This window comes from Xenopus laevis, chromosome 3S (assembly GCF_017654675.1).
Source record: "Xenopus laevis strain J_2021 chromosome 3S, Xenopus_laevis_v10.1, whole genome shotgun sequence".
Classification (NCBI taxonomy): domain Eukaryota; kingdom Metazoa; phylum Chordata; class Amphibia; order Anura; family Pipidae; genus Xenopus; species Xenopus laevis.
In genome coordinates, this window is record NC_054376.1 from 63,743,022 (window position 1) to 63,769,625 (window position 26,604).

At 38.3% G+C, this 26,604-nt stretch overlaps 1 long non-coding RNA gene across 1 annotated transcript in view; it reads right to left on the reverse strand.

The window, feature by feature from the left end:
* The window catches only part of LOC121402172, a 54,142-nt gene that overhangs the window by 26,749 nt on the left and 789 nt on the right, over positions 1–26,604 (reverse strand). Inside the window, exon 2 of the long non-coding RNA XR_005966653.1 lies at positions 24,702–24,792. This is a non-coding gene — a long non-coding RNA (uncharacterized LOC121402172). The remainder of the gene's footprint in view (positions 1–24,701; positions 24,793–26,604) is intronic.

A 26,604-nucleotide genomic window follows, 5' to 3' on the forward strand; every position in this document is an offset into this window, starting at 1 on the left:
CTCAGGTGGTGTTTCTGGAGACGGTATTATTATTGATATTTAGACAGAATGTGAAAAAGCTCACACAGCTAGATGGCAGTTGTTTGAAAATGAAGAACACACTGGGCAAACAATGCCTACAAGGTCAACGTATACACTACTACAGCAGTGGATACGGAATATATTATTGCTGCTTGAAAAACGTCACTCGGGTGGTGGTTCTGGAGACGGTATTATTATTGATATTTAGACAGAATGTGAAAAAGCTCACACAGCTAGATGGCAGTTGTTTGAAGAACACACTGGGCAAACAATGCCTACAAGGTCAACGTATACACTACTACAGCAGTGGATACGGAATATATTATTGCTGCTTGAAAAACGTCACTCAGGTGGTGTTTCTGGAGACGGTATTATTATTGATATTTAGACAGAATGTGAAAAAGCTCACACAGCTAGATGGCAGTTGTTTGAAAATGAAGAACACACTGGGCAAACAAATTGAAACAATGCCTGCAAGGTCAACGTATACACTACTACAGCAGTGGATACGGAATATATTATTGCTGCTTGAAAAACGTCATTCGGGTGGTGGTTCTGGAGACGGTATTATTATTGATATTTAGACAGAATGTGAAAAAGCTCACACAGCTAGATGGCAGTTGTTTGAAAATGAAGAACACACTGGGCAAACAAATTTTAACAATGCCTGCAAGGTCAACATATACACTACTACAGCAGTGGATACGGAATATATTATTGCTGCTTGAAAAACGTCACTCAGGTGGTGTTTCTGGAGACGGTATTATTATTGATATTTAGACAGAATGTGAACAAGCTCACACAGCTAGCTGGCCGTTGTTTGAAAATGAAGAACACACTGGGCAAACAAATTGAAACAATGCCTGCAAGGTCAACGTATACACTACTACAGCAGTGGATACGGAATATATTATTGCTGCTTGAAAAACGTCACTCAGGTGGTGTTTCTGGAGACGGTATTATTATTGATATTTAGACAGAATGTGAAAAAGCTCACACAGCTAGATGGCAGTTGTTTGAAAATGAAGAACACACTGGGCAAACAATGCCTACAAGGTCAACGTATACACTACTACAGCAGTGGATACGGAATATATTATTGCTGCTTGAAAAACGTCACTCGGGTGGTGGTTCTGGAGACGGTATTATTATTGATATTTAGACAGAATGTGAAAAAGCTCACACAGCTAGATGGCAGTTGTTTGAAGAACACACTGGGCAAACAATGCCTACAAGGTCAACGTATACACTACTACAGCAGTGGATACGGAATATATTATTGCTGCTTGAAAAACGTCACTCAGGTGGTGTTTCTGGAGACAGTATTATTATTGATATTTAGACAGAATGTGAAAAAGCTCACACAGCTAGATGGCAGTTGTTTGAAGAACACACTGGGCAAATAATGCCCGCAAGTGCACTACTATTGGTGCACTACTATGAAGAACAGCAAACAGCACTGGACACGTTAAAGAACAGTAAGATAAGTAAAATAAAAAAAAATATATATGTATATTAAAAAAAAAAATTACTCGGGTTGGTGCTGCTGAACTACTAGGAGCAGCACAGTAGCACACCAGTCCCACTCCCCAACACAGCTAGACTAATAGCACTGGGCTCTTATAGTAGCAAAGTAAAAAAACAAAAAAGAAAATAAAAGCAGTCCTTACAAGGACTATTGGGTTATTACAGCAGTCAGCAGATGAGATCAGAAGAGATCAGTGCCCACAGCAGCTACATACAGAGCACTGCAGTAGAAGGTAGATTACTAGCCAGCAAAGCTACCTAACCTAAAATGTCCCTCAAATCCCTGCAGAGTTCTGTCCCTCCAATACAGAGCAGTATCAAGTAGATTACTAGCCAGCAAACTTACTATCAACTGTCCCTCAAATCACTAACAGCTCTCTCCCTACACTAGCTCTTCCAAGCACACACAGGCAGAATGAAAAAACGCTGCAGGGCTTCAGTTTATATATGGAAGGGGAGTGGTCCAGGGGGTGTGGGGGTGGTCCAGGAGGGAGAGCTTCCTGATTGGCTGCCATGTATCTGCTGGTCTGGGGTGAGAGGTCAAAAAAAGCGCCAGCTAAGGCGAACCCAAAATGGCGAACGTCGCGCGACGTTCGCGAACATTCGGCGAGCGCGAACAGTCGATGTTCGCACGAACTAGTTCGCCGGCGAACAGTCCGCGACATCCCTAATGATTATTAGGCTTCTGTACTGCTCCAGTTTTCAACTATGTAATATGTAGAAGATTCCTTGATACACCTGGGGTTTTGGTAGGCATACATGACACCCCTTGCATGGAGGATCATGCTTTCTAAAGAACTGCTGACAATTGCAAGACATATGGGGGCAGATTTACTAAAGGGCGAAGTGACTAACATTAACGAAATTTCGTTACTTTGCGGTTTAATAACTTCGCTAGCGAAGGAGATAGACTGTAGCGGTAATTCACTCCCTTACGCCAGGTGAAGTTGCGCTCTGGCGAAGGGACGTGCAAAATTCACTAAGTTGCTGATTTTACTGAACGTTACCTCTTGAGACAGACTTTCCTTTGCCACCTCAGACCAGGCAAAGTGCAATAGATTAGATAAGACTTCCTCAAGAAATTGTTGAAAATATTTCCCAAAAGTCCCAAAAAACACTGGCGACCTTTCATTTTTCAGGGTGATAGGCTGCAAAAGATCGTAAATTTGGCTCCCCCCCTACATTTCCTAACATATGGCACACAAATTATACACTGGGATCATGTGTAGGGCAATATAATAACTCTATTAAGGTTCCCTGGGCTTGTGTAGTGTAATGTATTGGCTGCAACATATACGTCCATTCAACTTCCCACCGTATGCAAATTAGGCAACGCTATTGCAACTTCGATTTGTTTGCCGCTATCACTACTTCGCCAGTGTTCGGCGCCCTGGACACAACTTTGGAATTTGGTGAATTAGGGTTGTCCTGGTGAATCTATGCCTGGTGAAGAGTTGCGATGTGAGTGAAGCGGACGCTATCGCAAATTTGGCGCTTAGTGAATCGGCCCATTGGAGTCAAGGAAGGAATGCACTAGAGATACTTGTTCAGCTTCATGTTTGTAATGCTTGCTGTTCATAAACAGCTATATAGGACAATTAAGAATCACTAATGAATGGAACAAAATTTAACTAGAGTCATTGGGTTTTAGCAGCTTCGTTACTTCTTGTTACTTCCTGTGGATTGCTTTCTATTGAAGTGATTTGCAAACATGGCAAATTAACATGAATAGACAGTTGATCACATAAAAAATTCAACTGTGTATGACCTAAGTGAATCAACCCATAGTGCTGCCCCTTCATGCCAAAAGGAAGTGATCCAAAATGGGTAACAGTGACCAAAGCACTCTGGGTGCCTGTGGTCTTACAGAAACTTTATCACTGCAATATGTGCAATGACAGGGAAAGCCTGAATTTAAGAGGACATGAAAGTATTCTATATTTACAGAACATTCTGCATGGCTGCATCAATTTTTTTTAAGATCACTTCATTAAAAGGAAGGTTAGATCACTATAGCTTAGTCTATTTCTATTCTAAATGCTGTATATGTATTTAACATTTACAGGGACCCAAAAAATTTAAAATGAATGAAAATATAGAAAAATCTAAACAAGCACATGCAATATACATTTATATTTATCTAAATAGTTTTTGAGATTAGGAAATTATAAATGTAGAAAAAAGATCATGTGTGATGGTTTTCAGTGAAATGTGCTGGCCAGGCAAAATATATGTCAGTATGATTCATGTTTTGGACTACTCTATTACAGAAGCTTACAGTTTAATTAACATGACCAGGGTTGGATGCTAGAGGGCAGAACAAATGCATCGTCTTTGACCTAGCCTTGATAAGCTTAGCTTTTTTTCAGCATGGTTTATATCAGAGATGTCAAACTTATTGCCTTGCAGCTTTGTCAAGCCAAAAGCCTTTGTTCGGGACTACTGAAGAACAGATCATTTCAGTGTTTATGTACTGCATATTGATTCTTTCAAACCTAAAATCCTTCTTAAGTATTTCCATCTTGGTTTATCTGCTTAATGCTATATAAGCACTTTGGCTCCTGAAATTGTGCTTAAATATTTTGCAGACATAAAAAGGTCCAAATTTTCCTAGAAAAATTTTGGAAAAAAAATATTGTTTTCAAGTTTTCAAACTATGAAAGGACAACAACTGGTGGGAGGTAAAGATACATAGGGGCAGATTCACTAAGGGCCGAATTTGCGCTAGCATCCGCTTCACTTACATTGCAACACTTCGGCAGGTGTAGATTCAGCAGGTCAATGCTAATTCACTAAAATCTGAAGTTGCATCCAGGGTTACTGTGGCAAGTGAAGCGAAATTGCGCTAGTCTTGCCTAATTTGCATACGGCGAGAAGATAAAGTTGAATGGACGTATATGTTGCAGCCAATACATTATACTACACAAGCCCTCTAAACCTTAATAAAATAAAATTGAGTTGTTATATTGCCCTAGACATGATCCCAGTGTATAGTTTATGTGCCATATGTTAGGAAATGTAGGGGGGAAGCCGGGTACCCCAGATAAAAATTATGATCTTTTGCAGCCTATCAACCTGAAAAATGGCTTTTTTTGGGACTTAGAAAAACTTTCTATTTTTTGAGGAAGTCCTATCTACTCTATTGCACTTCGCCTGGTGGCGAAGGCAAGTCTGGCGCAAAAGGTAACGTTCAGTATAATCCGCTCCTTATTGAATTTACGTAGTTACATCCCTTCACCAGATCGCAACTTCTCCAGGTGTAAGGGGGCGAATTACCGCGTCTATATCCTTCGCTAGCAAGTTACGCCTGCGCCCATTAGTAAATCAGCGAAGTAACGAAATTACGCCACACTGGTGAATTTTCACTAACGTTAGTCACTTCGCCCCATAGAATATTCAATCATATCTAGAAATAGGATCACTGGTGTTCCATGTCTGCTGGGTGGCAAAGACTCCATCCTTTATTTTAGTACAGGAGCAGGAATATTTTATCACTATTAAAAAAATAATTATAACAATTTTTGTATTGCTGTCAATTAACCCAATTAGTAGACTATGATAAAATAGTTCATTTTGAGAAATCCATCCATATAATAATTGTTTCATTCCATTAGAAAGACTGCTGAGAAGCAATCAATGATGAATTTAGCAGACTCCTGCACAGAAGACAAAGGTACCATTGTTACTCCAAACTTGCTGATTTCATGCACAGCAAATAATGCATTTCAGGAATAGAAATCTTTAGCGGTATACTATACACATTAAGATAGTCAGTCTTTAGGGGCTTATCTGGACCTCTAACTCTTCTCTCCAGACTCATATGCACTCTAAGAAGTACATGGACAGAAAATCAAAAGGGGAAATTGGCTAGGATAGGAGTGGATAGGAGAAGAAAAGAATGGGTATTGTGTGATGAGGGATAGGAAAGAATGGAACAAAAGAAAAAAGAAAAGAATGAATGGCAAATAAAGAATGCTAGGCAACATATAAACAGGGAAAACTGGCTACTCTGGATGCAGGGAAGGCAGAACCAAAAAAATAAAAAATAAAGATTGACTGAATTCCAGCAGATAGCACTCATCACCACAAGGTGCAAGATAATAAATACATAAAAATATAAAAAAGATTATCAACACCAGGAATCCAAATCTCAGGGGGTTATCTACAAAAAATCCGACAATTTCTCATTATTTCCTTAAAATTACTTTGACCAAAATCCTGTGCACATTTTTTACTGTGTTTATCAAAAAATTAACCCAATGAAAAGACTTGATTGTGTGAAAAGACTCGATTAAATCATGAAAAAATAATTTCATGATTTAACACCCTTAAACTCAGATTTTTTCAGATTATCACCCAAATTATTCAGATTATTGTATGAAACCCAGAGCAGATCATAATATCTTCCAATTGTAAATGGGACATCTGCCATTGTCTTCTACATGACCTTGGTAGGTTTGAGATGGAGTACTTTTTTATTCGGACTTTTAGCAGCCTCTGGGTTTAATAAATCACAAAAAATTATATATATTTTTTTCCCCTTTAAAACTCTGACCAAAAAAAAAATGGATTTTAATAAATATCCCCCTAAATGTGTTTTAAAGGTCACAAGGGCATTGTCCAAGAACACATTGAGAAATGTACTTAGGGGTTTAGAGAGCAAACATATTGCAACCCCGCCCTTATCTTTACCCATCGAGAACTGATAAAAAGGAAAATGTTTGTCATTCTCACTTTTTGTACGCTTTAACTTTAGGGCCCCACTTATAGGCATATTTTAAGATTTTCAATATCCTTATATGTTTTTCAGTTATAGAGATCTAACACTGAAGACACTGATCAGCTGTAACAGATGTGTGAACTAGTTGCTCTGACAACTGAGAAAGTTACTTGTTACACATGGAAAATAATAACTAGGAATTTATTGCACTTAAAGTTTTGCTCATTATAATCAACGATTTTATAGATTAGTACCGAAAAAACAAAAAAAATATTTATAGCAAACAATGGTTGCAGCATATGACACACATTATGCAAATAAATCATAATTGAATTCTTGGCTGCAAGTTGGATTCATGAAGCGTGGAAATGAGAGCGACACTTGTGACAAGCACAGCGTGTACAGACACTAATGAAGTGACAGCAAATGAACTTAGCTTCACTCATTCAGTGTAGTAGGGAGATAAATGGGGAACAAGAGAAGTGATGGATGGTAAGTGATGGAACTAGATAAGCAAGAGATGGATGGGAGCAGAACATATAACAATATATGGAAGGAAAGGAAATAAAAAAGTAGACCAAAATATGGGAGCTGTTGCATTAGAGGATATGGTTGAGACCAGTTGCTTTCTTTTGATATCACTTCTTGCTACCGAAATGTGCTGCTGAAGGAGCTCCAGAAGAGGTAAATCTAAAAGGGTACCTTTCCTGTGTGCTTGGAATAGTGACACTAAAAAAGTGTAGTTAGTACTTTTTAAAGTGAGTTTAAATGGGGATATTACTTGGAAACGTACCCTACAGTGAGGCAGTTGTGCCCTGTTCTGGAAGTTTGTATTTTTATAAAAATTATAATGCTGTACTTATAGTTTGTATTATTTACAAAAATCTGATTAACCAACATATTATTGTTGAAGGTTAAGTTGCACTGAATAAGCATCGCATTAGACATTTTTAAATTAGGACTTAGTAATAAGAAATCTAATTAAGATACAGTAAACCATTTTTAGGAAATGAGAACTTGTCTTCTTTTCTCAGATTTACTGATAAAATAAGTGATAGAAATGCTGGTAACTGATAGACTCAGGAATCTGATGTGAAAGTCATCCTAATTACAAGAATCTCTAAAAAAAAAAAAAAAAAGACCATGTCACTGATTAATCTCCTGTCACGTCTTCTTACAAAATTGCCAGCGGATGTTATACTGTGCCAGAAATATAAGGAAAGGAGTTTTCATTCATTGACTGGCAAATTGCTCATCATCATTTCTTTATGGTCACAAAGAAATCTTACATTAGAGAAACAAGTCCCCATCTGAGTAAATCAGAATACGAAGGCATTAACAGCTACTTTGTCATAGACTTTGCAGAATTTAGCAATGGTTTCACATATTATTTAACTTTTGCTAAAATTAAAATAGTTGTGTAATTTTTAGATAATATTACATTATCCATTTCATCTAGCTCCTCCCCTCATTGCCATCCAGCTCTTGCAAGGAGAGCAATCTAATTGCTATTTTGTGAAATCTAGCTGTTGAGGCATCCAGGAAGCTGCTAGTCCTACCAGGAGAGAATGGTCTTATCTTTCCATCCATGTAAAACAAGTTACTGCCATGTCATTGGGCCCAATATCAATATTGGCAAGAATACCATCTAAAATAGAAGACAAAAAGGATCTCCTGCACAAGCCATGAGGAGAAGCCTGGAGCCTAACCTCAAATTTACTAAAGGGCAAAGTGCCCGTTGCTAAAATTTGCCAGAAATCCAATCCGCAGAGACATTGCCAATTTTTAATAGTAAGTGGCCACTTTAAGCATTTTCACCAACATCTTTAATCAAGACACATATATGACCTATATGTCACCGCCCTTTTTAAATTGACTTAAGCGTAAGTGTGTTAACGAAGTTTCGCTATGCAGAAATGAACGGTAATGAAAATTTGCTATGAAATCTTTATGCTGACGAAGTTTCACTGGCGAAACTTCGCCAGTGTTCGTCTGCCGAGACGTAACTTTGCATTTCGATGAACTAGTGTATGCACTGTGAATTACCATGTGGAGCCTTCAGAGGTGAAAATTCACCCCTTAGGGAATTTCCTCCCACGTGTCTATATTGCATACTTCTCTATACCGCTACAGGCAAGTAAGCTTATGTGAGAAATTCTCCAAATTTCACTAAATGGCTTTGAGTGGAATTTTTTGTGTTTCTACCATCCATACTGAGCAGTTATCATGTGTATAAAGCACTCTACTAATACTCACATAAGATACCTTCCTTTGCAGTGAATTGTGGACATTTTACATTGATAGCATTCTTGTCATTTCAGGACATCTTTTAATGTCATTTGTTCATGTTGGGGACTTCAGGATATTACCACAAAGCATTTTTTTCATTTTTTTAATCTCCTAACACATTTTACAGACAGCTTTAAATAAACCAGTGTGTGTGATCTCAAGGAATGTGAACAAATAAATACTCCTTTTCAAAGACCTATGTAACCTCATCACATTTTCTTAGTTGCTATTTAATCTAATTCTGACACTCTGCCAAATGTAATTTATCTCTGTAAGGAAGGGGCTCTATTTTAACATGGCTTAGCAACAGCACAGTGAGTGGGTTGCCATACATACAGGATGTGACTTGCACATAAAGTATAATTTTTCCATAATTGAAAAGATGCACCAAACCTCCATGCACCTAGATTTTATTGTATGAGTCTCTGATGGAAAGTGGAGGCGCATGTGAAACCAATGGTGGAAGATATCTGTGGCCTGCCCAGTGCTATAACTGTACACTGCTATCACAATGCATGTAATGAAATTGAAATGGCATGTGCACATGAAAAGACAATTGTCACGATCAGCACCCAGAATCCAGAACCAATGCTAGGCTCCCTGGTCTCGGCTATTGCTTCCACAGCCGCCTTTCACCTTGGGAGGAGCCCTCGGTTAATTGGATGCCGCCAGGTCTTTAAAGAGAGGAGCCAAGCTAAGGGTTCTGGACGAGCAGAGAGGCACGATTAATCCTTTTGCAAAGTATTTTGGGCTGAAGGTCACAGTTCATGGAGCAGACAGAAAGCGTAGTCAAAACCAGGCCGGGTCGGTGGAGGCAGAATACAAACGGAGTCAAACAGGCAGAGGTCAAAGCCTGGAGATCAATCAAGAAGAGTCAGGACAGGCACGGGTCAGAATACGGATAGCAGAATAGTCGGTTTACCAGGCAGAGGTCAGGAGCACGGAAGTCAGATTAGTCAGGCAGGCAGGGGTCAAAACAGGAATCAGGTACTAGATACAGACAGAGCTCTACTCACGAAGCGTTAATGATGAAGTGCCCAGCTATGGGGCATGAAACGCGTTAGAATTGTACACCCTCCACTGTCATCCTTCCTATGCGTGAATAAAGCCGAACGTTGACGTTAACTGTGCCGGATTCCTGGTATTCTTGATCTGCGCCTCTGTAGCAGTTTGTGGCTTTGATGGACTAGATAAAGACAGGAAAAACACCCAGGAACTCTTGGAGATGAACCTAACAACGGGCAAACATTATTGTTACAAGGTTCCTTTAATACTACTTGAATTTGGCGCCTTTGCGCAATGACGTCATGATGCCAGTGTTAATTGAGTATAAAACAGGGAAATTCGCACCGTGTGTGCCATAGAGCAAACCGGCAGCCACAAGAAAGGATCAACGTGGTGGGCGTCCCCGCCGAGAGCACGGCAGGCATTCCTGCCGGCCCACTAGACCACCAAGGTGAGTGTTTCTCAGAACAATATTGTTTTAAAGAAATTTGCAAGTGACGATTATCTTTTCATTCTTTGTAATTTTTGAATGACTAATTATAAGACAGATAAAATACAAACTGAAGAGCTTTGGAATAAAAATTGAATAACGGTAGTCCCTTTAACCTGGCAACCAGTGCTCTGAATGGCATTAGTTAGGATGAAATCCTGATTGATGTAGAAAAAGACCTGAATCAATAGAATGATACTAAACTATACATATTATAAGTAATAATATAAATAGTATTTCTCAATGTTGCTGCTAACCCCGACAAACAAATAGCTAAAACTTTGAGAAAGATTTAACACATCAAAATAAAAATTCCAAAACTTTGTTGCTTTATGTGTATTAATTCCAGTAAAGCTTCTTGAACTACTGGTTCTGCATTTTGGTAAAAAATAGATATATGGGGCCTGTAGACCACCATTAATTCATTAAAGCATGTTATCTTAAAGGAGAAGGAAAGCTACAGAGGTATTTTATTGCCAATAGATTAGCTGCAATAGTGCAAGCTAGAATGCTATATTTATTCTGTAAAATGTTTTACCATACCTGAGTAAAAAGCTGTAGAAACTCTCTGTTTGTTTAGGATAGGAGCTGCAGTATTAACATGGTGTGACATCACTTCCTGCCTGAGTCTCTCCCTGCTCTGGGCTCAGATTACAGTAGAAAAGGGAGGGGGTGGGGAAAAGGAGCAAACTGAGCATGCTCTTGCCCAGGGCAATGAGGTTTAAGCTGAAGGCAGGAAATCTGATACAGAAGCCCATGAGTACACAATAGAAGGAAAGAAATGCCGTGTTTCTTTTGACAGGGGACTCAGAGCAGCATTACTTTGGGGGTTTACTGGTATATTTAGATGGACCTTTCTGATAAGGCTTACTTACCTTTCCTTCTCCTTTAAGGCAAGGAAAAAAGGTTGATCAATGTCTATAGCAATGATAGTGTAAAGTAAAGCATTAATATTCTGGATATGTGTCTGTCACCTCTTTATTTTACAACCCCCCCCCCCAGTGTTTTTCAGTTTGACAACATGTTATTCTTGCTGTATTTATTTTATACATAATTAAAGAGCTCCATTAAATTCTAGATTGTGATAATATCAATTATACATGAAAGAGAAACTGTCGGCTCTACAAGGGAAAAGAGTTTCACAAAGAATAATACATTTTAAAAGCATTTATGATCGTGAAAGTTGTTCAGCATGAACTTGCAGTCCCATTACAAACCAAGAGTACTAAGAGGATCTATATTTATAGGTCAGCCACTACTAGAAACTTTAAGTGGGTAATGGTGGTAACCAATTTAAAGGATTGGTATGCTGTGTTAGTGTATAAGTGCAATTTCTGCATTTATGAAGCTCTTTGTTTTTATAATGGATCTCAACTCAAAACAGTATTTATGAAGCTATTTACTTTGTTTTTAAAATGGATCTCAACTTAAAACAGTAGAAAATGAAGTCACAGACAAAATGAGTGCAGCCACAAAAGCCACAACATGATCACAATTCTGATGATTCCAATGATATAATCAAAAAGTTCAGCAAATGTATCTTATTTATTTAACTTGTTATTGAGAACTTACATGTTTATTTATCTTTATTGCTTGTGTAGCGCTATAGTAAACTGACTTTATTTTGGTCAGTTTAAGCTACTATCGGTGTGGGGTTATACCACATATGAAGCCCTCTCTCTCAGGGGTAAGCCCTCGCAGCGGGGTGGAGGCAGGGTGTAGTGCAACTGTAACCAGGTGCAATAACACAATGATGGGCACCAGTAGTTCTTTAACACTTGAACAATAAACTGTCTTTATTTAACATAGCACATATCCACAATGGAGCTTAGAACAATCAGACAGCATAAAGGTAGCATATACTCACAGAACCAATATAGTCTGAATCCCTGCAGGCCAGGGAATATACAGCAGAGAGAGTTGCAGTTTGTGAGGGGTATTGCCCAGTTTTCAGGATCTCTTTTAGTGGCAGTCTAGGGGAATTCCTACCATCCCTAGTCTCAACACTCTGGATCAGTAATAACCTGGGATCTTAATCCCTGTAATATCCTTGGCGGAGCCTTGAGCTGCTCAACTATATATCCTCTCTATCACTCCTAGAGTGATCTATAAAAGTGTATGCTATCTAACTTCTAGAGCCAATGCGCCTAGGGTCAACAATACCCATTCCCTTCCAGCCTACTTGGTTGGGCTAAAGTAATAGACCCAGACCTCATGGTTTCCAAGACCTTTATACTCTGACACAGTGCCATCTGGTGTACACTGTGAGAACTACAGGGATTACATAAGCACAAGGTCCCCATCAGGACCCACTTAGGTGTCCAGATTACTAGTGATGTGCCTGTCAATAATGTGTAAGGGTGTCTAAATTTTTACATCCCTACACTTATACCTATTATTTTCTCTCTCCTAAGAAAAACATTACATTAAGTGAGAGTAGATTACCACCAAGACCAAACAGCAGCAAGTCAATGTAAGTTTAAAAAGACCCCAGATTTTGAGAAACTTGCTTGTACAAGTATGGGATCCAATATTATAAAGCAGTTTGTCCTTTGCCCTTTTCAACCACACACCAATAATATCTTTCCAATAAGTTCCCACTAAAGCTGGAACAAAAGGGAATATTACAGGCTGGATACCCAGGTGAAAAAAATTGAATTTTAAATCTTCCTCCAGTTTCACCATGCTACAACTAGGAGAACTTATGAGACGAATTCAAACTCCGTATCCTGTGTCCTAATGAATGGCATTATTAGCAGCAATCAGCATGGCTTTGTGAAGGATAGGTCATGTCAGACTAATTTGATTGCTTTTTAAGATGAGGTAAGTAAGATGCTGGACAGTGGGCTGGCAGTAGATGTGATCTATTTGATACCGTGCCCCACAAACCACTGCTTTCTAAACTAAGGTCTGTTGGGCTTAATGAAGTCGTTTGCACATGAATAGGAAACTGGCTACAGGATCAGGTACAGAGGGTGGTTGTTAATGGGACATTCTCTACTTGGAGTAAGGTTCTTAGTGGGGTCCCTCAGGGCTCAGTATTGGGTTCACTTTTATTTAACTTGTTCATTAATGACTTAGGGGAGGGTATTGTAAGTAATGTATCAGTGTTTGCAGATGACACAAAACTATCCAGCCCAATTAATTCCATCCAAGATGTGGCATCCTTGCAACAGGATCTTGACAAACTGGCAATCTGGGCAGCTAAGTGGCAGATGAGATTCAATGTTGATAAATGTAAAGTCATGCACCTGGGATGTAAAAATATCCAAGCCACTTATACCCTTAATGGGACTGCACTAGGCAAATCCATTATGGAAAAGGACCTTGGAGTCCTTGTAGATGATAAACTTGGCTGTAGCAAGCAATGGCAGTCAGCAGCATCAATGGCAAATAAGGTATTGAGCTGTATTAAAAGGGCCATAGAGTCACGGGAGGAGGGGGTCATTCTTCCACTGTATAGAGCACTGGTAAGGCCCCATCTAGAATATGCTGTACAGTTTTGGTCTCCATCACTCAAACAGGACATTATTGTATTAGAGAGGGTACAGAGAAGGGCAACTAAGCTGGTAAAAGGTATGAAAAATCTTAGCTATGAGGAAAGACTGGCCAAATTGTTCATGCTGGAGAAGAGGCGCTTAAGGGGTGATATAACTATGTGTAAATATATATTTTTACAGTGAGAGCTATGAAGATGTGTAATTCTCTCCCTGAACCAGTTGTACTGACTGATACATTAGATAGCTTTAAGAAGGGGTTGGATTTTAGCAAGTGAAGGAATACAGAGTTATGGAAGATAACTCATAGTACAAGTTGATCCAGGGACTAGTTCGATTGCCATTTTGGAGTCAGGAAGGAATTTTTTCCCCCTCTGAGGCAAATTGGAGAGGCTTCAGATGGGGTTTTTTTGCCTTCCTCTGGATCAACTGGCAGATAGGCAGGTTAAAAAAAGTAAAAAGGTTGAACTTGATGGACGTGTGTCTTTTTTCAACATAACTAACTATATTACGTTACTATGTTACTATGTATGTGATATATTACTATTTTTAGGTATTTAAGGCATTCTGTGCATTCTTTTCACTACTGTACACTCTGTGGCCATCTGGCACATGTTGAAATACAAATGCTACATTCAACAAATAGTTGGCTAGAGATATAACTTCTCTGATTTACCTTTATTTACTTCTATATGGGGAATCATTTACACTACTCTTTATTCCTAATCCACAAATCACTCAAATATTCCAAACAGATTTTGCAGCAGCAAAACAGGGCCCACTGAAGCCTAAAATCAGCCACTCAATATAGGATAGGGGAACATAACACCACTTAGTATTTGCTAACTGTAGCATATGCATGTTTACATTACAGGCTCGGTAAGAGGCAGGAACGAGAATTTAGAGGACTGGCATGAGAGAGAAAGCAGAGGAAGGAATGAGAACTGCACACTGAATAAAATTTGGATCTGGATGGATGTGTAATTGTTGCAATCTTAATCTTTGTAATCTTAAACACACACTGAATGATGCAGACATAACACTAACCTGTTCTTTTAGTTACTATATCTAATAAATACAATAAGGGGGTTATTTATCAAAATCCGAATTTTTGTCAGAATTTTCTGAAAGCTACTCTGACCAAATCTGCACAGATTTTCCCCCTTTTTATCAACCCATTTTCCTGAAAATTTCTTGTGCAGTAATAAAACTCAATAAAATCTTGAAAAAATCTGAATACCATGACTTTTTAAAATTTGACTCCTGAATACCGCAACTTTTTGGGATTCAACGCCCAAATATTGCAACTTTTTGGATTTGATGCCCGAATACCACAACTTTTTCAGGAACCCAACGCAGATCAGGATATCTTTGGGACATCTCCCCTTCACTTCTACAGGAACTCAGCAGGTCCGAGTTGAAGTATTTTTTATTTAGACTTTTAACACTCTCGGGGTTTATTTTTCCATGAAACAATTGTGTTTTTCTCCTTTCAAAGGCCAATGAGAAAATAAATCGGACTTTAATAAATAACTCCTAAGTGTTCTCATTTATTTATATATTTAAGCACCTTAAAGGAAAACTATACCCCCAAAATTAATACTAAAGCAACAGATAGTTTATATCAAATAAAGTGGCATGTTAAAGAATCTTACCAAAGTGGTATATATATTTAAGCATATCTTGCCCTTTTACATCTCCTGCCTTGACCCACCATTTTGTGATGGTCTGTGTGCTGCCTCAAAGATCACCTGACCAGAAATACTACAGAATACGGTCTGTTAATTGGCTCATGTGACCTAACATGTTTGGTTTGTTTGGTATGTATGTACGATCCCAGGGGGCAGCCCTAATTTTTTAAAATGATAATTTTCTATTTATGATTGCCAAATGGCACATAATGCTAAAAAAGTATATTATTATGAAAATGGGTTATTTACATGAAGCAGGGTTTTTACACATGAGCTGTTTTATGCAATATCTTTTTATAGAGACCTACATTGTTTGGGGGGTATAGTTTTTCTTCCAGATAATGGATCCCATACCTGTGATAATGATAGTTAACACAGTGTTACTTTGCAATTATTACACTTAATAAAGGGCACCCAGGGGCCAGAAACATGTTGTGTGGGATGCAATTAAAGCATTTATTTGCAAATATTAAGTGATGTGGTGTTCCCCTATACTACATCGAGTGAGCTCTAATTCGCCAGTGTGATGTTACTGGCGTAACTTCGCTAGCGAAGGAAATAGACTCTAGCAGTACTTTGCTCCCTAACACAGGGCCGGAACTAGGGGTAGGCAGAGTAGGCACGTGCCTAGGGCGCAAAGCTGGGAGGGCGCCAGGCACGTACCTCCTCTGTCGCCTACCCCAAGTCGGTTTCCCTTCTCTGCCCGACTCTATGCATTTTTCGTGCTTTGTGCGCTTCAACTTCAATTCACGCATGCGCACGTGAGCGCAAATTCGTGCATGCGCACGTGCACGCTAAACAGGTGCCCCAACTGCCGAGCTTGCATAGGGCGCCTGCCCAGCATGGCCCTGCACTGCCCTAACGCCAGATGAATTTGCGCTCTAGCGAATGGCTGTAACTACGCAAATTCACCAAGATGTGGATTTTTACTGAACATTACCTCTTGCGCCACAATTGCCTTTGCCACCTCAGACAAGGCGAAGTGCAATAGAGTAGATAGGAGTTCCTAAAAAAATAGCTGAAAAATTCCCAAAAAACGCTAGCGTCTTTTCCTTTTTTCAGGGTGATAGGCTGAAAAAGAGCGTAACATTTTTTTGAGGCAACCGGCTTCCTCTCTACATTTCCTAACATATGGCACATAAACTATACACTAGGTCATGTGTAGGGCAATATAACAACTCTATTTTCTTTTATTAAGGTTTCCCTGGCTTGTGTAGTGTAATGTATTTGTTGCAACATATACGTCCATTCAACTTTAACTTCCCGCCGTATGCAAATTAGGCAACGCTCCCGCAACTTCAGCGCCCTGGATGCAACTTCAGATTTTAGTGAATTAGCATTTTTCTGGCGAATCTATGCCTGGCGAAGTGTTGTGCTGTGAGCGAAGACGATGCTGGCGAATTTTCGGAGGTTAGTGAATTTGCCCCATCATATCCTGTGTGCCGAAAATGCATTTAAGTTCAAAAAACGCTGACGACTTTTCCTTTTTTTAAGCGGGATTGCCTGCAAAAGTCCTAACAAACTTTTTTTGGGTAACTGTTTTTTTGCAGACATTTCATAACATATTTCATAACTTTCATTTTACAGTGGGCTCATGTGTACGGCATTATATAAATTCTCTTTATTAAGGTTCCCTGGACATTTTTAATAAAAAGTTGTAACTTGTGAATTAGTGTAGTGGTAGTGAATTTGCACGTGGCGAAGTGGTGCGATGATACAGAAGCGGTCGCTGGCGACATTTCTCCCTTTTGTGTATCTGTCCCATGGATGGGATTCAATTTGAAATGCAATTAAATTCAGAAAAACTTTTCTCATGGTTTGTTACATGAAAACTCTATTGAAAACTATGGGAAAAAATTGGAACTGAATTCGGAAAAAAGTTTTTGTGCCTCAAAGGCCATGACTTTTTATGTAATAAAGTATGAGATAACGTTTTCTCACTGAATTGAATCTGGCCCTATATTTGAATAGAATTGAAGTGTTGTCGTTTTTCGTTCGTTAACCCCAGTGCTTCAGAAGAATGACTTAATTTGAAAAAGTTACCAGTATGTCTACTTGAGACCTATTATAGGTGTTCCTTTATCGCCATTATATTACCTGACAAAGATTTAATGCTGCAAACAGCGTCAATGGCATTGCTCCTTTATATGCTGTAGTTTCTTGATGCAGTTTACTAGTGTTTGTAATTCTGGAGTTGTAAACAATCTTCACTGGGTGCTTAACTATCTTGGAGGAGAATGTATAGAAACCTCACGGAGAAGCAGGGTGGAAACTGTTCATGATATATTCAGCCAGAAGGAAAGGCCTGAATTTCTCATGGTCATTACAAATATAGGCCAGCCAGGAGAAGTGCTGCAGGCTGATTTCAAGGGCTTATATTCCAGATGGATGAGTTAGACCTGAGACTTATGTCAAGAGATGCAGAAGTCAGTAACCCAATGTTCATAATACAGTAAATATTTTATTAGGGACTACTAGAGAATTAATAGATGTATGTGCCCTCTGATTTTATCTGGTGAAAGGGGGTCCTACCTGGGCATTAATAAAATACTGTATTTGTCATAAAATTACTTATAGGAAGTAATGTAATGTGTGCTATATTAGACAATTGCTTTCCATTGCCAAGACAGCACAAGGCATGGTGAAACTCATTCTAGTAAAAGCTTATCCTGGTTAATAACCATTTTAATTTGTTTAAGAACCACCAGCAAATGTGTGTATGAACAACCCCCCCCCCCCCCATATATACAAAGACCTGCACTGAGTGTAAGGAGCCTAATGTAACTCATGTTTAGTAATGAATGAATTAATCTGTCCTGTGAAAATTAGCAAAATGCATTGAAGTCAAATATTGTTTTTTTGTGGAGATTTTACCACAGTTTTGTGAAAAAATGTGCCCAGAATTTCACTGCAAATCCATACCCGGTGAAAAATTTTGCTCATCACTACTTGTCTCCTACCTGGGAACTGGCTACTTGAACTTACTTAATTTACAGTCTTCCCCAGTGTAACTTACTGAAATATGTCAAATATTCTTTGCCAAGAGGAAACATATAAGCACTCAATAATTAATTTCCTGGTTTCCCAAGGCAATATGTTGCTGTAGGATTGCCATAATTCAAAGAAACCTATTACTACAGTACAGTTTAGTCTGCGTTTCTAACATCCATCCCATTTTAAATGGTAAATCTGTTTTTTCTTCTTTGACTTACCCTATGCGTGGCAGGTATTCTTTTATCCAGAGCTACAAAATTGCTTTACCTGGGGCCGCTAGTAAACTGCCAATGTCTCTTTCCAATTTCCTTAATCCCTTTTCCTCTTGCTATACAGGCTGATCCCCTTCTGATGTTGAACTACCCTTGCGGCTGTCACTGTCTATTTCTTTTCTTTTGACATATTTCTTTTGCTCACTTATGATTTTGAAAGTTGTAGTTACATCAATATAAAGCGTTAAGTAAAAAGAATCTGAAATTCTAGTTCACAGGTGTTTGGTGCCATATATAACCATGTTTTTTGTGCCTGCATTCTTGTAAACTTTTATTTAGGTTATAAAGGTAAATGAAAGTCTTTATTTATGTGGTAGTGAATTACATGTTCTTTTCATTATTTACCATAATTGGAAAGCCCCACTATATAATCCAGGATATTAAACAGGAAGCGTTTTTAGTGGCAACAGCATTCTATTACTACTTTTCTTTACATTCATACCCCTGGTTACCCCCATTTTACATGATGGTGATGTTCTATAGTGATTTATATTAAATAGCCTATAACATTTAACTTGCTTTCTAATTGGCAAAACCAGTCCTTGCTAGAGTAGACTCAATCATACTCAAACTAATGTTTGGTCAGTAATTAGGCATCTTGGTGCAGGGGTGATTTAAAAAGGCAAGTAAACCCAAAATTAAAATTTGCTCAATAAGAGAAAACATAATTCTAAGCAAGTTATTATAATTAAAAATGTAGTGTTTTTAAAGTTAACTTTAAAGGGGTTATTTATCAAAATCAGAATTTATCGAATTATTTTCTGCAATATACTCCAACTAAATCCGGACAGTTTATTTCCCCTTATTTATTAATACATTTTCCAGAATTTCATCGAATTGTACGCATTTTTCAGATTTTCCACCTGAAAATTTGGATTTTTATGATTTTTACCCAGAAAACATGAACGCAGCTATCAATAGCAAGACATATACAAATAACTTAAAAACCATGGAAAATTTGTAATGACTGATGAATCATGTTTTCTATTATAAGGCAAAACATATTTTTTTTGGTTGACAGTCCCATTAAATCTACATTATTTTATTTAGTAAAACTGTCAAACTTACTAGAAAAGACTGCCTTGGATAGGCCGTTTGCCAATTCATGGCTGCGTAATGCTCAAATATATATTTATATATATTTTTATATAGACCCCAATGCTGACTCTAGAGGGAATCCCCTCAATTCCAACCTTGACTCAAGATGGGACCTAGAGTCACCACAATGGTCAAATGACTTATGCTATCCATATACAGGTAGTTCCATCCAACTGAATGTTTTTGAAGACTGACCTGCCTGGATATATAAAACAATATATATAAAATACTGGTTCATGAAAGATGCTTCGTTAAACAGAAAGATTGTTAGTATCTCTAATGAATGGTAAAAGGAAAAATTACTCCAGTGAAAAAATTTCAAGTAGGATTCCCTGTGATTGCTATTTTATGTGGATGTTATAAATACATTTAAAATAACTTCTTAAGCTTGGCCCCAGGCCCCACAACTGATGAATGTCTTATGGGCATTCTCAGAGCAGCATTGGTAGTTCTGTCAGAATTTCCTTCCTGTGTTGCTGAGAGGATTTCCAGAAAACCTACACCACTGGTGATGCCTGAGGACTTGTGTTTGATATTCTATGCTTTGAGAGCACAGAAAACGTTACCTTCATAGTAATAATGGCTGCTGTTCTTATTTATGATTCATTAAACACAGACAAATGTTGAAACAGTGATAACATTTGATAGGCACATTTGCCATATTAACTGTATTTGCCTGTTTTTGACTGAAGCTACATTTGTAGAGGTTTCAGTTCAGCTTTTGCATTTCTTTGGTTGAGTGCTGTGACTGAGCACTGAGTAAGACAGATAGGCTGCTGTCTGTTTGAAACTTTAGGATGTCATTTGAATTATTGCTTTGTTGTAGGAGTTATTCAGTACTGTATTACAGTCTAATAGCATAGTATTACAATGAACCCTGTTTTCATATACGTATAGCCAGAAATCAATGAACAATCAACAGCAGGATCAGGAATCCTCTAGTAAAGTGATGACCAATGGATGCATCCCTTCTGCATTGCACATAAAATCTAACATCAAAGTCAAAGTAAACTTTATTGTCATTTCAGCAGTATACGAATACACAGTGAGACGAGGCGACGTGGCTCCAGCTAGTACATATCAGAAAAAGGCACTTAAAATACACAATAAATATGTAAACATTTGAAATGTGCAATATATTGGCAGAAATTGGATATATACATGTGTAACCCTTTAGAATTGTGCAAATAAATTAACAGTTCACAAAGTTAAGTTCACAGTTCAGGTGTGTCTGGAATGTAGTGGGAGGGCAGGCAGTGAGTTGAGGAATCTGATCGCTTGTGGAAAAAAGCTTTCGCGCAGCCTGGTTGTTCGGGCTTTAATACTGCAAAAGCGTCAGCCGGATGGGAGCAGCGTGAACAGTCTGTGTGAGGGGTGTGTGGAGTCCAGTGCAATGCAGGAGGTCTTTCTTGCACAGCATTTTGGAAGATGTCCTGCAGAGATGGTTGCCAGCTGCTCTGACAGTCCGCTGTAGACTTTTCCGGTCAGCAGCGCTGGCACTACTGTACCAGATGGAGATGCAGCTCGTCAGGACGCTCTCTATGGTGCCCCTGTAAAACACTGTGAGGGTGGGAGGCGGAAGGCTGGCCCGTTTCAGTCGTCTTAGGAAGTGAAGATGCTGTTGAGCCTTTTTGGTGATGGAGACAGTGTTGGTGGTCCAGGTGAGGTCATCAGAGATGTGGACTCCTAGGAATTTGGTGTTCTTTACTGTCTCTACTGTGGAGCCGTTGATGTTGAGTGGTGTGTGAGCAGGCAACCCTTTGAGGGGCATTATATCCCTCCCATTACTTCTAGGAACAGGGTGGAACATTTGGTATATAATGCATCTAATATACACTGGCATGCCAGTCCAAAAGACTAAATAATGGAGATACAGTAGTTTTACCACCAGCTTTATTCTTTTCTGAGTGTCCTAGCTTAGTTTAAAGGTTTTATAAGGTATAGAGTGGTACTATCTGGACAGGGAAGTTAATGTTTTAGGTAAGTGGGTAACTGAGAATCCACAGACTAACTATAGTTGGCGTCAGAAGCCCATTTTGATGTAGAGCATCACTGGCATGACAGCTGAGAATATTCCCCTGCACTCATTCTATTGTAACTGATAACACTCCAATAAAATGATATGTTAGTATTCTGTCATTGTAGTCACTGTAGGATTTATTACACTTCTTTCAGGCTATCAATGAAAGTATTCTTAAATATAAAAAACACACATGGCTTTAAATACAGCTTCAGCACAGTAGTGCAGTTTTTATACTCTTTGTAAATGTGGAACTCTACATGACTCTAATAGAAGGAAATCTATTTGGAGGCTTTTTCCCTATAGCATTGCATTTGCTGCTGTCTGCAATGTTCATTTTCTCTCAGAAGAGCAGTGTTCTTCTATTTCTTTTCTATCTGTACTGAGAACATCATGTTTGATCTAGATGAAGACTGTTCTATGTGATTGGAATTATATAGTTTCTATCTGCTCTATCGGATACCTGTATTTAAAGGGCAATTAGGGAGTCATTTTCATTTTTCTTTTTTAAAGAAAACACTTGTGGAAAATTAGGGTAAACCAAAAACAAATAAGTTCATGTTCTTCTGCACCAAAACAAAAGAATGTGCATAATTAGACCATGATCTTGTGTGTGTGACATCAACACAATTTGCACGCAAAGCAAGTTACAATGATACTGTAATCTCATAATGAAATAATGATTTTTTTAAATATAACTTCTCTTATCTCTTCCCTGATCAATGTTACGGTATATATTCCATAAGTATCTGTAAGCATAAATAAATGTCATATAAATGCAAGCAGTTGCTTAGATGAAGGCACCAAGACAGCCACTTAGTATTTTTTTGGGAAGTGAAGTAAAACTTTTTTTATCAAAATAATACTACTGTACACTATACTGACCCTTGTTTTCTCACAAGTGGAATACCAATATCAACATTTGTATTTTAGTGGTTTTAGAAACCACAGTTAAGCTTATTTTCTCTAAAACCAGAAATGCAATGTTATTTATTAAAAGACCCAAATATAAAAAGCATGAAAGCAAAATTACCTGAATGATGAGCTAAACAAATTAGAAAAACTCTAAAACTCTTAAAGGGGTCCTGTCACCCAAAAAAAATATTCAAAATCCTATTTTATCACATTAGTCAAGCAAAATGAACTTTAATTACGCTATATAAATTATTTTAAACTTGTTTCCTTCAGTCTGGGGATTCATACTTATAGCAAGCAGACAGGCACCCTTAAGTGCAAGATGACTTTCCTTCTCCTTTAAGCAGGACAGGAACATAAACTTTGAGTAAAATAGAGATTAAAAAAGGTGTCTCATCTCTTAACCCTCCTAGGAGTATGTGGAGCAAGAGCTTATTAAGGCTCATTTAATAACATAGGTGCTAAATTGCACCGAGAGTTGCCCATTGCTACTATGCATCAAATAAGGGCAGATTTATCATAGAGTGAAATTAGACCTGACCAAAGTCACATTCCTTTACTCTCTATGTAGGGATTTTTAGAGCCATTTTATCTGTGGGTGAATGTTAGAGATCACCATCTGATAAATATGCCTATAACAATCCCATAGGAATGAATAGAGAGTGGTGGAATGTGACTGTGGTCATCTCTAATTTTACTCTTTGATAAATATGCCCCTCACCTTGAATACTTCTATATCCAGGTAAAACTTGAAAGGCTGTTTGCTTGCTATGATAACTACACACAGAATTGCTTTGTAAACAGCACTAAAATAGCACAGGAATACATTTTTCAACTGCGAGGAGCTACAGAACAGAGCAGACCTTTCTGCCCCTGCTTGAGTAAAGAAGATACAGTTAATGACATTGTGCTTAAATAGTTAATAGGAGCTCAGTGTTAAGGGTTTATAATTAGTGTAAGTAGTCAAATGCTTGATAGGTCAGGAATGAGCTGAAGTGGATTTTTGATAAACACTTGGATAAGAAATCAGAGAGCAAAGTTTGACATTTAATAAATAAAGTCATTGACTTTTTCAATGACTATACCAGTGGAAATGTGTAAAACCTTGCAATTTGGAGCTGATGTCATTTTTGGATTTAGCCAAATACTAAACCAGATCCCAAGTATAATTTTCACTTTATAATGTCAATAAAATTGATTAAGAAGAACTAAAGCCATTTTTTTTTAAAAAAAAACTCCTAATCTACTTCATTGAGAACCATTGGAATCTAACTTTTACTCCCCCCCCCCTTTTGCACCATGCTTGGTTCTCCATGATTGGTGAAAAAGTAGAAAAGTACTGGCCCAGGACCTCTGCAGGAATATCTTCATTCCTTATCTCTCTGGGTGTCTCCTGTCCAATATGACTTCTGGGTGCCTTTATAGGGAGTGGTGCGTCACTCCCACCCATGGGCACCAGATCTGTGTTATTTCCAGCCTGTTGTATCTCCCAGAACTTCTTTTCTAATCCACCTTAGAATTAATTCCTCCGTAATATGAATTTTCTACCTTCTCATCACACTGTATATTAAAAACCTGCATAAATGCATAGCTGGCATGCTATGTAGCTATGTAGCTATGTTGTGATAAAGCTGCAATGTTAAATGTAAATATATATCCAGTTTTTCTTATTTTCAACACATTAAAAAAAAACCCTTGCCAAAACAGATATCCCTATTCTATCTATAAATTGATTTAATTAAAGTCTGGATGAGGAAACTGCTAGTATGGTATTATTGTGGGTAATAAGTGTAGCAGAAGGGAATAGAAACATGCCTAGTGTATTAACTGTGCCAATCTCAGCAACCTTCAGCATGTCACTATATTTCTGCATATAACTGCATTTAGTGTACCAGTTGAGGGCACTAGATTTAATGTCTGCACTATTAAAGCAGCAATGAATACAAAACAGAATTACTCACAGCAAAAATTGATTTATAGAGCAGTTTGAGCAGTTTTCAAAGGCAGGAATAACTTCCACTACAGTATAAGAGTAACCAAACAGCTTTTTCTTCTATAGAATATTGTACACAGATCAATCAATGTCTGCAGAATAAAACTCTCAACTGAGACCTGTCAATAATCTGCCCTGGGATCAAGTTATTTATACATTATGTGCTTACCTTTATAGTGACTCGTTGGCTTGTATTTCTTTTACTGTTATGATAAATGTTGTATTGGTAAGTACTGATCTTGAATCCATTGTCAGCAAATCTATCAGACAATAAAGAATAATGTTCTATTTGAGTGGACTGATTTTTTTTTTATAGATCTTGAGGTTTTTAGAACAAGGGACCCAAATAAAGTTTATTTTTTCATCAGAAATAACACTATAGTAATTTGCAGCTGGTTTCAGAGAAAAAGTCCCCAGTGTCCCTGGGTGAAGACCCTGGAACAGTGAAAATCATGCAAGTGGGAGCAGAAAGGCAGCACCGTGAAATGAAGAAAGTAAACAGGAGAGTGAGGAGCCTCTGAGGAGGGCTGCCACAAAGTATAACAAAAAAAATTGCAAGCAGCCTGCCAGTAACATACTGTGTTAGCTCCTTTGAGTCAGCAGAAAAGAGACCAAGATCTCTGAAATGAGGCTGCAGAGTAACCAACTATTATAGCCCTTATCAGACTACTTCTACTTTGTAATTTTTTGAGTGCCACTCACTTTCCATGATAGGAACCATAACAACCAGGTTTGTGGTTGAGAGTGTAAGAATTTAATCATATATGAGTGGAGAGGGCCCTACTGAGTTAATTACTATCCTGATGTCCAGGTAAGTCCTGAGGGACCAGTGATCCCTGTTTCTGCCAGAGAACTCAGCTGGAAGTCATTGGCAAGATTAACTGAAAAATATCATATACCGTGTGTATGTTTCCAAATTTTCATGGAAGAAGACCTGCATTTTAGATAGAAGAAGCTTGAAAAGATACAAGATCTGCTACAATGATGTAATGCTGCACCTGGATCTAGGGAACTGGCCAGAAGTTGCATTATTTCTGCTCTAGGCTGTTTGAACAAACAAACAAGGTTCTTCAGACATTGTGCCTGAAGAATCTTGTTGGTTAAAGTTTGACTTTAAATTAACATTAAACCGCCCATTTACATAACAATCAAACTTTTCTATAACCCTTTCCCCCGATATCACTTTTTTTGTTCCAAAATGATCACAGTTTACGGAAATGTGATGTACCAAATTTGTCCTGGATAGTTGGTGTTATTTACAAGTGTAGCAGGTACTGTAATTTAGTTGCCAGTTTTTTGGCACCCCATTCTCTGATTTCTGATTATTTTTTGGCACCATCATAAATAACAAAATTAATAAATAGTTTATAGCAATAGTAAAGCAATTATTACCTATTGATGTTGTGGTATGGTGACAAAAAGGTCCACAGTTTCCTGGGGAAAAGTGATTGATGGAATGTATTTTGGGCCACGGATTCTGAGATATTGTTACTGAGGTGAGACCAGTAGTGCTGTTAGCAGAGAAACACTATGGGGCAAATTCACTAAGATTCGTAGTTGCGCCAGGCGTAACTTCGCCACACTTCGCCAGGCGTAGTTTCGCCAGCGCTTCGCAAATTCACTAAAATCCAAAGTTGCGATCAGGGGTAGCGTAAGGTTGCGAAGTTGCGCTAGCGTTAATTCGCTAAGTGAAGCGAAGTTACGCTAGCGAAGGCTAATTTGCATACGGCGCCAAATTCAAATTTCAATGGAGGAATACGTATCAGCACTACAAATGGCTAGAAAACCTTCAAAACCTCAAATAAATTTTTTATTTTGCCCTACACATGTGCCCACTGTCTAGGTAAGTTGCCATGAGTCAGGAAATGTAGGGGGGAAGGAGGGGAGCCCCAAAATTTTTTTCGATCTTTTTCAGCCTATCACCCATAATGTAGAAAACACGCCAGCGTTTTTTTGAAGCAATCCCTATCTACTCTATTGCGCTTCGCCTGGTCTGAGGTGGCGAAGGAAGTCTAGCGTAAAGGTAGCGTTCAGTACACTGCGCGCGTTAGTGAATTTGCGTAGTTACGTCG